Raw genomic sequence first — 15,737 nt, forward strand, 5'->3', positions numbered from 1 at the left:
ATATGGTTTTTTGGGGGGAAAAAAAAGTAAGTTTATAAAACACAGTATCTGGTGTGCAATTCCATTTTTTGGTAGAAAAAAGATCCAATTTGGACAGAAATACAGTTTGGAAGGTTTAAAAGATAGCATTGAATGGTGGTATAATGCGGTTTTTAAATTTTTTAGTTATTTATTGCCTTTGGCGATTTTGAAAAATTTCTCCAACAAACATACATCATTAGAAATTTTCTTAAAAAAAGAGAAACCCACAACCCCCAGGATATCCATGGTTAATCAAACCCAGGCTTAGCTTAAACTGTCTCTCCAACGCAGACAAAAAATCTAGATGTCAGTAGCTAATTTCCACTTTTATCCCTCATTCCTCAATTCAGGCCCACCTCCCCCCAAGCCCAGGGGGTTGAAGCTAATGAGAAATTATCGTTCATCATTTGTGTTTGACTCTGTAGCACATTTTTTCCCCTAGACCTGGCTTCTCCCCATAATGAGAGCTGTCACCGAAGTACGCAGGGGTGGGAACGGCTGTCTTTCCACAGGTCTAAAATGTTTAGTTTCCCCAGCCTCTGCTTTCTCCTGAAAGGCCAGGGATTAGAACTACTGTTCCGTTCTCAGAGGGGGTTTGTTTATAACAATTTTCTGTTTAAACCTGGGTTGAGGCAACCAGAACCTCGAGTGTGGAACCAGCCTTCTCTCTCCCGTCTGTCTAGGGCTGTATCCTCTGCAGAAGCCAGGAATAAGCGAGGCCTCAGAGAGAGGCTTCTGTTACGGTCTCTTCAGCTTTCTCGAAAATGGCCTGCCTCCCCCCTCACCTGAAGTTAAGCCTGGAAAGTCTTGACATCACGTCACTTTAAGGAAGGAGAAGGGCTTATAAAAAAGATCTAGAAGATCGGGAAGATGACAACCGGTCGTTTGAGAGTAAAACAACATTTTTGGCTGATGAAGCTTGAAAACTGATTTTGAAACCCCAGATCCTAGTTCCCAGGGGAAGGGGAGAAAAAGCCTCCAGGCAGGAGTCAGCTACCGCGGGCCATTGCTCCTCAGCTGTTCTCCAGAGCCTCGCTTCCACTCACGGTCACAAAGCACCGCGGCCCGTGAGGAGGGCCTTCCGAGTGGCCCAGCGCTCCCTTGGGCCTGCTGCCCTGCTGCTGTTTCAGATGACAGGACGCACGCTTCAGAGGGAGGCAACCTCCCAGGAGATTATATTCACCCCAAGGAAGACTTGTGTGAGGAGGGCTTGGGGGAGACAAGAGTATTCGAATGCATACCACGTGCACGGTGGGCACTCGATAAATGAATCTTGGAAAGCTGTCGTTAGGAATGTGAACTTTGGAGCTGGTGGATCTGGGTTCACAGCCCGGTGCTGGCACTGAGACCTGAGCGGTCCTGAGCAAAGGAGAGCTGAATGCCCATGACCTAGGGCTGCTGGGGAGATGAAGTAGGAAAGCTGTCATGCGGTGCAGAAATGAAAGCGTAAAACAATACCTGACAGCACGAGGGAACTTAGGGAGTGTCAGAACTGTTCTGTATCTTGATTGTGGTGGAGGACACACAGCGTGATGCATTGTCAAGACCCACAGAACTGCGCACCGCAAAGAGTGAATTGTGCTTGATGTAAATTTTTAAAAAATTGGTTATCGCAAAGATTTCTTCTGGTTTTGACATTCTATGGATTTCCTCACCTGTAAGACAGAGTTGTTATTGGAAAGGAATGATTACACTGATATGTTTTTGCATTGTGATGGGAAAAAAATGTGTATCCTTTTATAATTTCATTCTTTCACCTCAGTGTCCTGATACCCGTCTGCCTCTGGTCCCTTCAGGATTTACCCAGGCCAGAGATGGCCAAGGATGCCACTCAGAGCCTCCTGTGGTCACCTGGAGCAGCAATACCTCAGAGCTGCACCGTCCAGTATGGTAGCCCTGGCGTATGTGGCTATTGAGACTTGAAATGTGGCTACTGCTACTGAAGAACTGAATATTAAATTTTATTTAATTTTTAATTAATTTACATTTAAACTTGGAAACCGAATCAGTGTAAAATATTTTCCTATTAAAGACAACTTTATTCAGACAGAGAAAGACAAATATCATATGATATCACTTATATGTGGAATATAAAAAAATGATACAAATGAACTTATTTACAAAACAGCAACTGACTCACAGACTTAGAAAACAAACTTATGGTTACCAAAGGGGAAAGGTGGCAGGGTGCAGGGTGGAGGATAGATTAGAAGGTTGGGATTAACATACACACACTACTATATATAAAATAGATAATCAAAAAGGACCTAGTGTATAGCACAGGGAACTCTACTCAATACTCTGTAATAACCTATATGGGAAAAGAATCTGCAAAAGAATAGATATATGTATATGTATAACTAAATCACTTTGCTATACACTTGAAACTAACACAACATTGTAAATCAAATACACTCCAAAAGAAAAAAGAAAAAAAGAAAAAAAAGACAAAAAAAAAGACAACTTTATTGCTTTGGTAGGATTACATTTTTATTTTTAATATATTGTATAATTAATTTTAAAAATTGAGATATAATTCCTATATCATTAAACTCACTATTTGAACATATACAACTCAATGGCTATTCATACATTCGCAAGGTTGTGCAACCATCACCACTAATTCTAGAATATCTCTTCACCCCCAAAAGAAACCCTGTACCTATTAGCAGTCACTCCACAATCCCCCCAACTCCCAGCCCCTGGCAACCATCATCTACTTCCTGTCTCTATGTATTTGCCTATGCTGGACATTTCATATAAATGGAATCATGCAATATATGGTCTTTTGTGTCTGGTTTCTTTCCCTTAGCCTCTGTTTTCAAGGTTTCCTCATGTTGTACTTTATTCCTTTTTAAGGCTGAATAATACTCCATTGTATGAATATACCACCTTTTGTTAATTCACCAGTTGGTGGACATCTAGGTTTTTCCACTTTTTGGCCATTAGCCCTTGAAAATGTAGCATCCAAATTGAGATGTGTTATAGTATAAAATATATACCAGATTTCAAAGACTTGTACAAAAAAAAGGAATATAAGATCTCCTCATTAATACTTTGTTTATACTGACTACACATTGAAACTATTTTTAATACGTTGGGTTAAATAAAATATATCATTTTTTAAAAAGAGAGCCTAAGAACAAGGCAGGGGAGGTGTGAGCTGTTGAGGAGGCGGCGGGGCCTGTCCCCCCCAGGATCTCGCCCTTCAGTGCCCCCTGCCCAGTGGTGAGCCTGAATGAGGAGCAGGGTGGGCCAGGCAGCAGCAACAGTCACTCTTGGAGTCACCCTGCCTTGGCACCGAGGGGAGCTGCAGAGAGGACAAGTCCAGGCAGGAGGTGGTGAATGATCTCCCCCCTGGGAGGGGAGCCGGGACTGCAATTATTGGACAAAAGGAGTAATTGGAGCGGCCAGTGACAACAGCGGCTTCTCCTTGCATCTGGCCTGTGCCGGCCCACAGAGTTGCTCAAGTCCCCACGAGCTCCTGGGCTCCTCTCCTCGCCTGGGAGCAAGGGCAGCTATGGGAGAGGCTTTTTTCCTCTGGGCACCAGGCGGCTGGCTCCTGAGCAGCCATTGCGAGGCTGGAGCCCAGGCCCTGCTCTGTCACTACCTTGCTGTGTATCCCTGGGCAAGTCCCTTCCACTCTCTGGGCCTTGTCAGAACTGGATTAGATGATTTGGAAGGTGTTTTCCAGCTTTAACTTTTTAGGGCTCTGCAAAAAGTCCTGAGTTAGATGGATGTGAGCTCAGTCCTGGCTTTATCCTTACCAGCTGCGTAACTTCTCTGTTCCTCATTTCCCCGTCTTTAAGATGGAGAAAATAGGGACTTCCCTGGCGGTCCAGTGGTTAAGACTCCCCGCTTCCAATGCAGGGGGCGTGATTTCGATCCCTGGTCGGAGAACTAAGATCCCTCATGCTGCATGGTGTAGCCAAAAAAAAAAAAAAGATCGAGAAAATAATTGTTACCTCACAGTGATACTGCAAGTGTTAAATGAAATAGTCATTGCTGACACTTAGCACTCACTATGTACCAAGCACTGTCATAAGTGCTTTGCACGGATGAGTTTATTTAATCTTCCCACCAAACCCTCTAAGGCAGGTCTCATTAGTCCCATTGTCCAAATTCATACAGTGAGGATGCTTCAGAGCAAGAGTTTTGAACCCACAATGCCCAGCTCCAGAGTCTGTTTCCTTATCCGCATGCCAACCTGCCTCCAGCACAGATGGGAAGCATAATAAATCCTCGATAAATGTTGGAAGGGAGAGGAAGGCAGAATCCCATGATTGTTAAAATACCTCTGTTGGAATCACTATTGAGCAGATGAGGACACCAAGCCCCAAAGGATAAGGTGATGTGTCCTGGGCCACCGCCAAAATGGTGACAGTGTGAAACCCAAGTATCCTGGCTCAGAGCTCCCCTAAGTATTTGAAACTGGAGTGGATCTCTAGTTATACATGCAAATCTGCTGGCAGATACAGAGCCCCGGCCCAGGCTGATCTCAGAACTTATCACATGGCTGATTAACATCTGAATATCAGGGCAGTGCTTCCGGAACTGCCTTTGCCTTCCTCTGTGCATAGTCTCTGAATTTCCTCCAGGTACCATTCTTAGTTGTTAGGTTTTGCATTATTAAGAACTGGCTGTTCAGGGCACTTAAAGTCACTCTGTCTTCTGAGACTCTGTTCAGATATTTCGTGCGTGTTTATTATGAATAGAGCATGTACTAGGCATGGGAGCTACACATAGAAGGAACTGCCTCCCTGCCCCGCCCTCTGGGAGTTCCCAGTTGAATCAGACAGATAGAAGAAATCTCCTTGCTCAAGAATAATTGCTTATAGATGGACAAAAATGATAAAAGCCAGTGTTGGTGATGGTACAGGGAAACAGTCACTCTCATTCCTTGCTGATGGGAAAGGAACTTGGTGCAAACTTTCTGGAGGGCAGTTTGGTAACAGGCATAAAAAATCATAAAATTGTGCCTACCCTAAAAACCCCTGCAATTCTACTTCTTGAAATTGGCCCCAAGGAAATAATGATGGCTGGGCACAAAGATTTAGCCATAGTTAATTTCACACAGCATTGTTTATAATAATGAAATATTGGATATGACCTAAATATCCATCAGTGGGGGACTGATAAATGAGGTCAGTCTTCCATATAAAGGTCGTCATGGAATATCTGATGTTGGAAAGAGATTCACATTGTTGGCTAGTAGGGGTAAAAAAGCAGGTTACAAACAGTATCTATGGTGTGATGGCACTTTTTTTTTTTTTTTTGGAAGAATATGCATTTGCTGTAATAAGAGCTAACTTTTTTTTTTTTTAAGAGCTAACATTTGTTGAGTCACTTTTAGGCATTGTTTCAACCCTATAACATAGATGCTCTGTTTAAAATTTAAAACATTTTTTTATATCATAGATGCTCTTTTTATTTTCATTTTACAATTGAGGAAATGAGGCTCAGAAAGTTCAAGAGACTAGCCCACAGGTATATAGCTAGGATTAGAGTCCAGCCAGAGAGGCTGTGCATTTAATTGTGGGGCGATGGTCTTCCTCTAAACAGAATAAAGGGTAGGAAAGAACAATGGTGGTTCTCTTTGGATGGAAAATTATCAGAATTTAATTTTTTTCTTCATTATATTTACCTGCATTTTCATTTTCTCCCCCTCTCAAAGACCAAGGGTTGCTTTTTTTTTTTTTTTTTTTTTTTTTTTTTATAAATTTATTTATTTATTTATTTTTGGCTGTGTTGGGTCTTCGTTTCTGTGCCAGGGCTTTCTCCAGTTGCGGCAAGCGGGGGCCACTCTTCATCGCGGTGCGCAAGTCTCTCACTATCGTGGCCTCTCTTGTTGCGGAGCACAGGCTCCAGACGCGCAGGCTCAGTAGTTGTGGCTCACGGGCCCAGCTGCACCGCGGCATATGGGATCTTCCCAGACCAGGGCTCGAACCCGTGTCCCCTGCATTGGCAGGCGGATTCTTAACCACTGCACCACCAGGGAAGCCCAAGGGTTGCTTTTGAAATGAGAAAAATCATTATTTTATTTCAAAAAACACTGACCTGTTGAATTCTACAAATCAAAGAAACCAAAAGCTTGACCTGTCAAGAGGGTTTTTCCCTGGCAAGTCCTCCACTTGCCAGAGGGTTGTTTCAGGCTGAGGGCAGAAAACCCTAAGTTCTGATCTTTAGAACTGTAATGGGGGAACCTCATCCCCCGCCAGGCCCCCCTCAGGCAGAATCCCAAAGGGCAAGGTTCCAGCTGGTGGGTTCCAGTCTTCCCATCAGCCCCTGAATTCCAAGGCCTGGACTTCACCAGCAATTCAAAGGTGGGCACTCAGGTCATAGTGGCCCCATTGTTCATATTGCAAGGCTTCCAACCAATCCATTTCAGAATGAGGTAGGCAAGGAGAAGCCCAAAGCAGGTGGCAAAGATACTTAAAAAATAAAAGAAAGATTTTTTTTGTCCCAGATCAGCCAGGGATCCCCTGGAGTCACCCCCACCAGGGAGTTAGCTGACATTTTTTTCCTCTTGGGCTGACTGGCTGCTGTGATGTGTTTATGATGAAAGTATCTGTCACAACAGCTCTTAGAGGACTATAGCCTGTGTTTCCACCCTCTGAGGAAGGGAGGGGTTGGGAGCAGGCCAAAGCACTGTTGGGGGAGGGGGGAGGAGGAGGCAGGGAGTTGTAATCATAATAAAAACAGCAAAATGATAATAATAATATGCTCAACAAACATTTACTGAGAACTCACACATTCTGAGAGGTTTACATGCATTGTCTCATTGAATGAACCCTCCCTTAAAAGCCATGAGGTAGGCACTGTTATTATACCAGTCTCGAAGGTGGGAGAACCCAGGCTGAGTGATATTAAGTAACTTGCCCATGGTCATGTTGTGCGGCTGATAAATGGTAAAGTTAGGGTTATAAACCCAAGTCCTCCTCTTGTTAAGTACCCACTTCCTGGAGCTCTGGGAGCCCCCCAAAGCCTTTACATTTCCCAGAAAACACATACACACACACACACACACACACACATTTTCAATTTCAGGGAAACTGCTGTTTTCAAGTCTCTTGGCTAGAAAGATGTCACATTTCTCCTGGATTTATGTGATGCCACCTTGGAGACTGTCCAGCTAAATGGCTCTGAGATCAGGCAGTCCTGGGTTTGCATCCTATTTCCAGCACGACACGTTTCTGTGACCTTAGGTCTCAGTATTCTCGGTGTACAATGGAGACTCATAATAATAATACACACACACACACACACACACACACACACACACACACACACACGCATACGATCACATAAAGCTTGGAAACAAAGATACTATTAATTTGCCTGTATTATAATGTAACACAGCTAAACCATTCACATTTGTTATGCATGTTTTTCTGTTTTCAGACTTAATGGCTACTCTGAATTTATCTCATGGGGGTTGTGTGTGTGTGTGTGTGTGTGTGCGTGTGTGTATACCTATATATACTTGTGTAAACACATACATATATATAATTAAATATATGTGTAAGGAACTTAGCACACAGCTTGGCACACAGTAGGTGCTTAATACATGATAGCCGTTTTTGTTGTTCTTTATTTTTATGAATCTAGCCTCAACTCAATCTCGCAAACATTTGTCAAATACTTGCTGTGTGAGGGTCTTCCATGAATAATTCTCATGGAAGGCTGTCTATGTTGAGTGATGGGCTGCCAGTATAGACAGAGTGCTTTGAGAGAATAACAGACAAAGGAGTGCATTCTTGGCGGGGAGATCTAACTGGTAAGATTTTAATTTTTAGATTAAATTTACAATACAGGGAAATACACAAATCTTAAATGTACAATTCAATGAATTCTGACAAATGTACACACTCATATAACCACCACTGGAGTCAAGATATAGAGTATTTCCTTACCTCAAAAGCCCCTTTGTGTCCCTTCCAATCAATCCTACTCCTCAAAGGCAACCACAGTTCTGATTGTTGTTTTCCACAATAGATTAGTTTTGCTTATTTTTGATCTTCGTATAAATGGAATCGTTTATAATGTCCTCTTTTTGTGTCTGGCTTTCATTTAACATGGGTGGCGGGTTCTGAACTGAGCCTCGTTGCTAGGATTGAATAAGTATCAATGGGGGCAGGGGAGGGAATCTGAGGCAAAAAGAATAGCCTGAGAAAAGGCAGGAAGGGAGAAAGACAAACATAATGTGTTTTGAGGGAGGTGCTGTGACTAGAATAAGGGGTACTCAATGGGAAGTAGTAAGAAAGAAGGATGAAAAGGTAGGTTGGAGTTTTACTTTGCAGGGTTTTAAATGCCAGGTCAAGGCATGTGGACTTGATCCTGAAGGAAGGAGGTTGCCACACAGGATTCCTGGACAGAAAAGTGGACTGATGAGATCTGGGTTTTGAGACGATATATACACAGCAGGAAGCATAAAATGGAGTAGGAAGAGTCTGGAGGCCAGGAGACCAATTATTTGATCATTCATTCATTCACCCAAAAAGTATTTATCTGATTCTGGGCTCTGGACTTTGATTATTCTCCAGTACATTCCATCCCTGGCTCTGGTCCTTGGAATAGGAAGTGAATAAGTGTTGTAAACCCTGTCTGCTGGTTGTTTCAAATTCTACTCCTCCTCTTCCCAAATTCTGAAAAATCCCTGATCTTTTTCTGAAAGTAGCATCCTCATCAAGTCTTGTTAGCAGAATCTTCATCCCCATTTAGTATGTATTTCTCAAAGACCCTACTGAGCAGACATCACCTTAGATTATTTTGCATGTTAGACTAGCCCAGAGAAATATGAAGGTCAATTTTCTGCTTTGGTGGTGGGCTGGGGGTAGCATTTCTCTAAGTGTGTTTCACAACGGATCACTGGTTCTATGGGTTTTATAGGCATGTGGTGGAGATGGGGGCAGGGGGAGATGATTTCATGGTCATCTCAGTTTGGGAAACCTTGGGTTGAAAAAATAAACAAAACAGGATTCCTAACTGCAGAAATTTTCAGAGACTTGACTTGATAGCTGTACATTGTTAATTTCTAATAAGAGCATCTGGTATGAAGCTTTTCCCAAGTATTTCGATCCCAGAACCTTTTCTGCCTGGAGCATCTTTGGCATTCTTGGGTCTCCCAGAATGCATTTGTAAGATTCCCTGACATGACTTGAGAGGACTCAGAAGCAGTTTGGGTCCAGGAGAGTTACAGAGCAAACTGCCCAGGAAGGTTGAGCCAGAGCAGGGTAGAGCCCATGGCTGTGAAGAAGAGGGAGCTACTTCCTCAGGAAGGCATAGGGAAAGGAGCAAAGGAAGTGGGCTTGAGCTGGACCTAGCAGTTACACAGAAGTAGGAAGAGGAAAGAAACTTCCAGCTAGAGAAGGAACTGGCTCAGGGCTAGACTGGAGCCTGGAAAGGACATCCACACTGCAGAATTCTTACAGAAACTTTATCTTCAAAACTGGCTGCATCTGGACCCTGCATTTGCTGGACAGGAGGAAAAGGTCCATGGTTACTGGCCATTGGACATGACAGTGATCAGGAAAGAGCGTCCCCCATCGCAATATCTATCCCTAGAACCAGCCTCCTTCCCACAGACAGAGGAGCCCTAAGCTGTCAAAGGACTAAAAGATGATCAGGTGGGTCTTCCAGAAAACAGAGTCTGAGATTTCATAAAAGGTGAGCAGATCTCTGCCTGGGCAGACTTCACCAAGAAAGCTTCACTTAAGTTTGCACACTGAAGTCATGGCTGCAGCAGATGTTCTGCAATAACACAAGTCCCAGCACCACCACTTACTCTAAGCAAATCACTTTACTTCTCTGGACCTCAGTTTTCTCACCTGAAAAATTAAAATCATATTTTTTCCCCACAGTGAATCCAATATTTTTTTTTAAGTAAGATAATGGGTATAAGATGTCTGGTATGCTGTTGGGTACTCAGGGCTTCATAAAAGATACCTCTGTTTGTTAGTTACCACCAATAAATTCCTCTTAGGCCCACTGTCTCTGTAGAGGGAAATTTGTTACGTTAAAATGGTTAAGTGATGTTTTACTATAGAGGGTAAAAACTGGTAGAACGAGTTGAAACCAATTGCTTTTCATTTTCTGCAAATCCCACACATCTCATCCCCCTGCGGGTTCAAACAGAGCATAAGAATAACTCAGTGGGACTCTGCACTAACGGAGACTCACTGGGGAGGGACTCTTGTTCTTAGGGATGCTGAACGCCTCCTCCATTCCCAGCATCTGTCTCCTGCAGGGGGTGGCTCAGACTGCTTGGGGGGCCAAGAAGGGGGGTAGGGTCAGAGGTCACTAGACCAAAAAGAAAGCGTTCTAGTTCCCTGGCGGGGCCTGTTTTACGACAGATCAGAACATTCCCAGGCTCCAGAGGAAACATCCTTCCCTTGTCATAAACTAATCCATTCTGGTAGAGTGAAGGGTGATGCTTGCTCAAGGCACAGAAGGGTAAAATCCCAGGGTATGATGTTGGGGGCTGGCTAGTTCATTGTGACGCTTTCTTTGCTTTCTACATGGAGTCCTGGCTGTGGCTCTAGAAAGCATCTTGGGGTCTTTTTAACAGTTCCTTGGGTCGAGAAGCTTCAGCCTAGAGGCTGCTGGATGGGGTGGCTTTTGAAGATGGTGTCAAGGTCCTGGGATTTGTGAAATGTAGTCTTGGCAGATAAAGTCATCTGGTACTAATTCTTTTTTCCTTTCTTTTTTTTTTTTTTGTACCTTCGAAGTCACAGTTCACAGATCTTACACAGCTAGAAAGAAGCCAAGTGACCTTCAAACCCAAAACTTTCATTTCACAGTTGAAGAAACTGTGGCTCAGAGAAGGGAGTTAACTTGCCTAAGGTCAACACAGCCAATGAGCAGCAGAGTTGGAACTCAAACCCCAGTCTCTTGACTCTGGGTCCAGCACTGTCTCCCCCACTGCAAGACAATAGTACTGATAACAACTATGTGCTGGGCACTATATTAAATGCTTCACATGCATTTAATCCTCATAACCACCCTATGAAGTAAATACTATTATTATTCCCATTTTACAGATGAGGAAACAGACTCCGAGACACAAATTATGAAGTTCAGGGTCCCAGCTAACAAAAAGCTGAGCCAGGTTTTGAACCTGGGTCTAGGGCTCTAGAGATCTGGAGCTTGTCATCATGAACACTAAACTGTCTAATGCACAGTAAGTCTTTAAATTGAGAGCTTTAACTTTCAACACCCCAAGCTACCTCATAGGCTTCCGGGAACCCCCAGGGACTGGAGAGTGGAAGAGAGTGAAACATAAGCTCCCGAGCTTGTCCCATCCAGACAGGGCTGTGTCTGAGATGCCACTTAGTCCAAATGAAATACTGTGACCCTCTATTGCCTCCTCAATCCAGAGGCCACTAGTAGTTTGGAAATATGTACAAACAGCCAAAGCCACTGGCTAGAGTCAAGTCACTGTCATCTGCCTATCAAGACTCTTATCTCCATGGAGATTTCCCTAGGGCCCATCAATGGGTAAAACTGTGGGTATCTGCACATGACCTCGGAGGGTACGAATGACTGAGTTTATTGTGAAAGGGGAGTAGGTTGAGGCTGAAGGAAATCTCTCTTTAGGGAGAGCTGTCAAGCCGTGACTCAGATTTCAAAGGCTCCTGGGCAGAGGGGAACACTTATGCTCACGTCCCCTGTGAGGCTGGGGAACCTGGTGACTAAGTTCCATCACCAGGCACACCTGCCCTGGGCTGAGTGGCAGGAGCAAAGGAAGAGGCAAGAGAGGAACTCACTGTTTCACTGGGGAGGCCAGATAGGCCCAACCCTAATGATAGCAACAATAGCTCACTTTATCAGGACTTAGTGTACAAGAGTGGTGTAAATGTTTGGCATGTGTTACCTCATTTAAAACCCTACAGGGGCTTCCCTGGTGGCGCAGTGGTTAAGAATTCACCTGCCAGTGCAGGGGACACGGGTTCGAGCCCTGGTCTGGGAAGATCCCACATGCCGCGGAGCAACTAAGCCCATGCGCCACAACTACTGAGCCTGCGCTCTAGAGCCTGTGAGCCACAACTACTGAGCCCACGTGCCACAACTACTGAAGCCCGTGCGCCTAGTGCCCGTGCTCCACAGAAAGAGAAGCCACCGCAATTGGAAGCCCGCGCACCGCAACCAAGAGTAGCCGCTGCTTGCTGCAACTAGAGAAAGCCTGTGCACAGCAACGAAGACCCAAGGCAACCAAAAAAAAAAAAAAAACCCTACAAGGTAGGAGTGACTTTAAAGATGAAGAAACTGAGGATCAAAGAGATCAAAGACTTGCCCAAGGTCACAGAGGCAGTAAATGGTAGAGTCAAGATTTGAACTCAAGTAGTTCATCTCCAGAATCTAAGCTCTCAACTAGATGTGCTCTACCGTCTGTGCGTGTGTGCATGCGTGCGTGTGCATGCGTGTGTGTGTGTGTGTACATGTGTGTGTGTTGTGTGCTGGGGCAGGTGCTCTGCAGTACAGACTCCTGCATCACCTGGAGGGTGAGATTAGAGAACTCTCGTGGAATCGGAATCCTCCAACACACATGAATCCGTGAAATTCGATAGCAAAAAAGATTTAGCAAAACTCCAGTTGTAGATACAGAAACGAGGAAAGGTTTTCGCCAGTAGAGGGATTTGATGAAGGTTCACCCACCAGGCTTCCTTGTGGGCAGAAAGAGACAGTATTCGTTTCTCTCCGCAGCCTGTGGTACACATGCTTGACCAGAGCAGGTCCTCACTAAATTGACTGAATGACTGCTTATTCAGGCAACAGAAAGTGGTGGTTCGGAAATTGAGCTTTTGAGCCAAACAGCCTGAGTTCAGTTCCCAGCTTGGTCACTCTAGGGCCGCGTGACATGATGAGGTTCCTTCGCCTCTAAGCCTGTTTCTACACCTGTAAGACAGAGGTGATGGCTATACCTAAATCTTTGGGCGTTTGTGAGGATTGAGTGGAACAGGGTGGGTAACGTGCTGAGTACAGTCTGGCACATCGTTAAGTATTAAAAAAATGAGAACTACTCATTAAAGAATACCTTTTTTTTTTAAGGCTTTTAAATTAATTAATTTGTTTATTTTTGGCTGCGTTGGGTCTTCGTTGCGGCACACGAGCTTTCTCTAGTTGCGGCAAGCGGGGGCCACTCTTCATCGCGGTGCGCGGGCCTCTCACTATCGCGGCCTCTCTTGTTGCAGAGCACAGGCTCCAGACGCGCGGGCTCAGTAGTTGTGGCTCACGGGCCTAGCCGCTCCACGGCATGTGGGATCTTCCCAGACCAGGGCTCGAACCCGTGTCCCCTGCATTAGCAGGCAGATTCTCAACCACTGCGCCACCAGGGAAGCCCAAGAATACCTTTTTTTAATAAGTATTAAAAAAATGAATAATGTGTGAACACAGCTGGGTCAAGAAGTGGAGGAGGTTCCAGAGCAATCGGGGAATGCAAGGGGGGAGGTGATGGAGCCAAATAAATGAGCCCAGTCTGGGAGGGAAAGCCGGCCACAGCATGGCACGTGCCCAGGCAGCGTGGGCAGCCTGTCCAGAACACCGGCTGAGAGGTGAGTTGGGGCAAGTGAGGGGCGGTGAATGGTTGGTGACCTGTGAGTGACCACCTTCCCAAGGGAAGAGCCCGAGGGGCCTGATCCTGGTGTAAGACATGGCTCTTAGGCCCCTCTAGACCACAGTTTCTAAATCATTCCCCCTTCCCTTCCCCACTGCTTGACCACCTTACCGCAAACAGAGGGACTTAAAATTCTTCTGGGCAGGCCAGCCGTGGATTCAGAAAAACCCTCCCCTGAATGTCCAAGGTCCAAGGTCAAGCACTTAACCTCTGACCACATGGCCTCTGCCTTCCCCAGAAGGTACTGAGCTCAGAAGGCCCTAGCAAATCCCTTCCCCTCCTACCACATCCCCCTCCAGTGAGATCAGATCTAAACAAACACCAGAGGCAGCCTTGGAAGGAAAACCCTTAAGGAAAAGGAAGGGACCTTATGGGTTAATTGTGCCTATTTGAACCTCCCTGAGCCTGAAGCAGGCCACACCCGGCCCATCCGCCCCACCCGGCCCCACCTCACTCTAACCTAGGAAGACAGCCCTGACCCCAGACACTAACTTCTTCCATTCAGCACTGGGGTACCAGGACCCCCTCTGTCCAAGCCAGGCCTTGAACATTTTTCCTCTGTAGTTCCTCAAGGAAATCCTCATCTGAATCCCCAAGTCCCCAGTTTGACCCCTTCAGATAGATGAAAGAGAGGGGGAAATACATTTTTAGCCTTGTTGCCAGGGTGGTAGGGATTAACAGGTGTTTCTCAGCAAACCTCTCTTATTTGGAAGTGGGCAGTATCTTGTTTAATGGCCCTTTTCCGATGCAGGCTGATGATGGCCCACAGTAGCAGGTGGGCTACTAGGGCCTGAGGCCAGGTCCCTGGAAAGAGTGGACCTCAGGGGCTGAGCCAGCTGGGTTCTGTTCTTTCCAGTGGGTCTTCTCCTTCCACGATTGAGGCTACATTCTTCCTGGCACTCCTCTCTCTAGCTGCCTCCTGTTCTGTCTGGATCCTGGCAACAGAGAAAGAATCTCCAGACAGCACTCTGGCTGCTTCTTCCTTCTCAGCTCAGGGATAAGCCTTCTCTGATTTATTACTCTTTAATAACTGTAAATAGTTTCTTTTTTTTTCTCTATTAACGGAAGAAATAATGTCGACAGATAAGCAAAAAGAATAAGCTATAAATCACCCCTGAGCCTATCACCCATGATACTCTCTGGTGTGTATCTTTCCTCTTCTTTCTCTATTCATGTAAATGGATTTTAAAAATAGGAATGGATTAATTTACTAAAGGTAGAGTAAGTGAAAGACTTAAAGTACGGAATCAGACCCAGGTTCAAGACCAGCTCAGAGACTCCCTGGAAATGACCTTGGGTAAGTCACTTCACTCCTAGGCCTCACTTTCCTCATCTATAAAATAAGGATAGTAGTACTTACTTCACAGCGTTGTCTTGAGGATTAAATGAGATTAAACAACTGAGCCCGGTGCCTTGCACACAGCAAAAACTCAAAAATGCTAACAATTGTGCTGTAAGTGTAGGAAGTAATTTCCATGGTGCTAAGGGGGCTTCTGTAGCATCCTTTTGAACCATGACTCAGTATCCAACTACAATTCAAGTATCTTAATTTACTTCACTGAGTCTCTGCTGAAGGGTATTTATATTAATTCTGATTTTTCAGGATTGTAACAATGCTCTGATGCATATCCTTGCAGATAACTCTTTGCACACAGATTATTTGCTTAGGCTAAATTCCTATGAGTGAAACTGTTAGATCAAAGGATGGGCTAAAATCTAAAGCCAAAGTTTGGACTGATTCACACTCACTCTAGCAAGGAGAGAGCCTGTTTTCTCTCACCCTTGCCAACACCAGGGTTCAGCATCTTTTCTTTCATCTTTATCAACTTGATAAGTGGAAAAAACAAACAAACAAACCCTACTTGTTTGCTTGTTTCCAGGGTTTTCAGACTTTCTCTTGGTTTTTTTAAGGGGAGCTTTCAGGATGACTTGAGACCCCGTGATTCCTCATGTCCTTCCATTCCTCTAGAAGGAATGTAGGTCATGTTATTGGCAGAACTGTGATAAAAATCTAAAGTACAGAGTGTAAAAGGGCCTAGAGGCTGTCCACTCCTTGTCCTGACTCTTCATGAGCACAACTTCCAGGTCCTTCCATGCCTTCAAA

The sequence above is a fragment of the Balaenoptera ricei genome, chromosome 1, assembly GCF_028023285.1.
Source record: "Balaenoptera ricei isolate mBalRic1 chromosome 1, mBalRic1.hap2, whole genome shotgun sequence".
In the NCBI taxonomy this organism is placed as follows: Eukaryota; Metazoa; Chordata; class Mammalia; order Artiodactyla; family Balaenopteridae; genus Balaenoptera; species Balaenoptera ricei.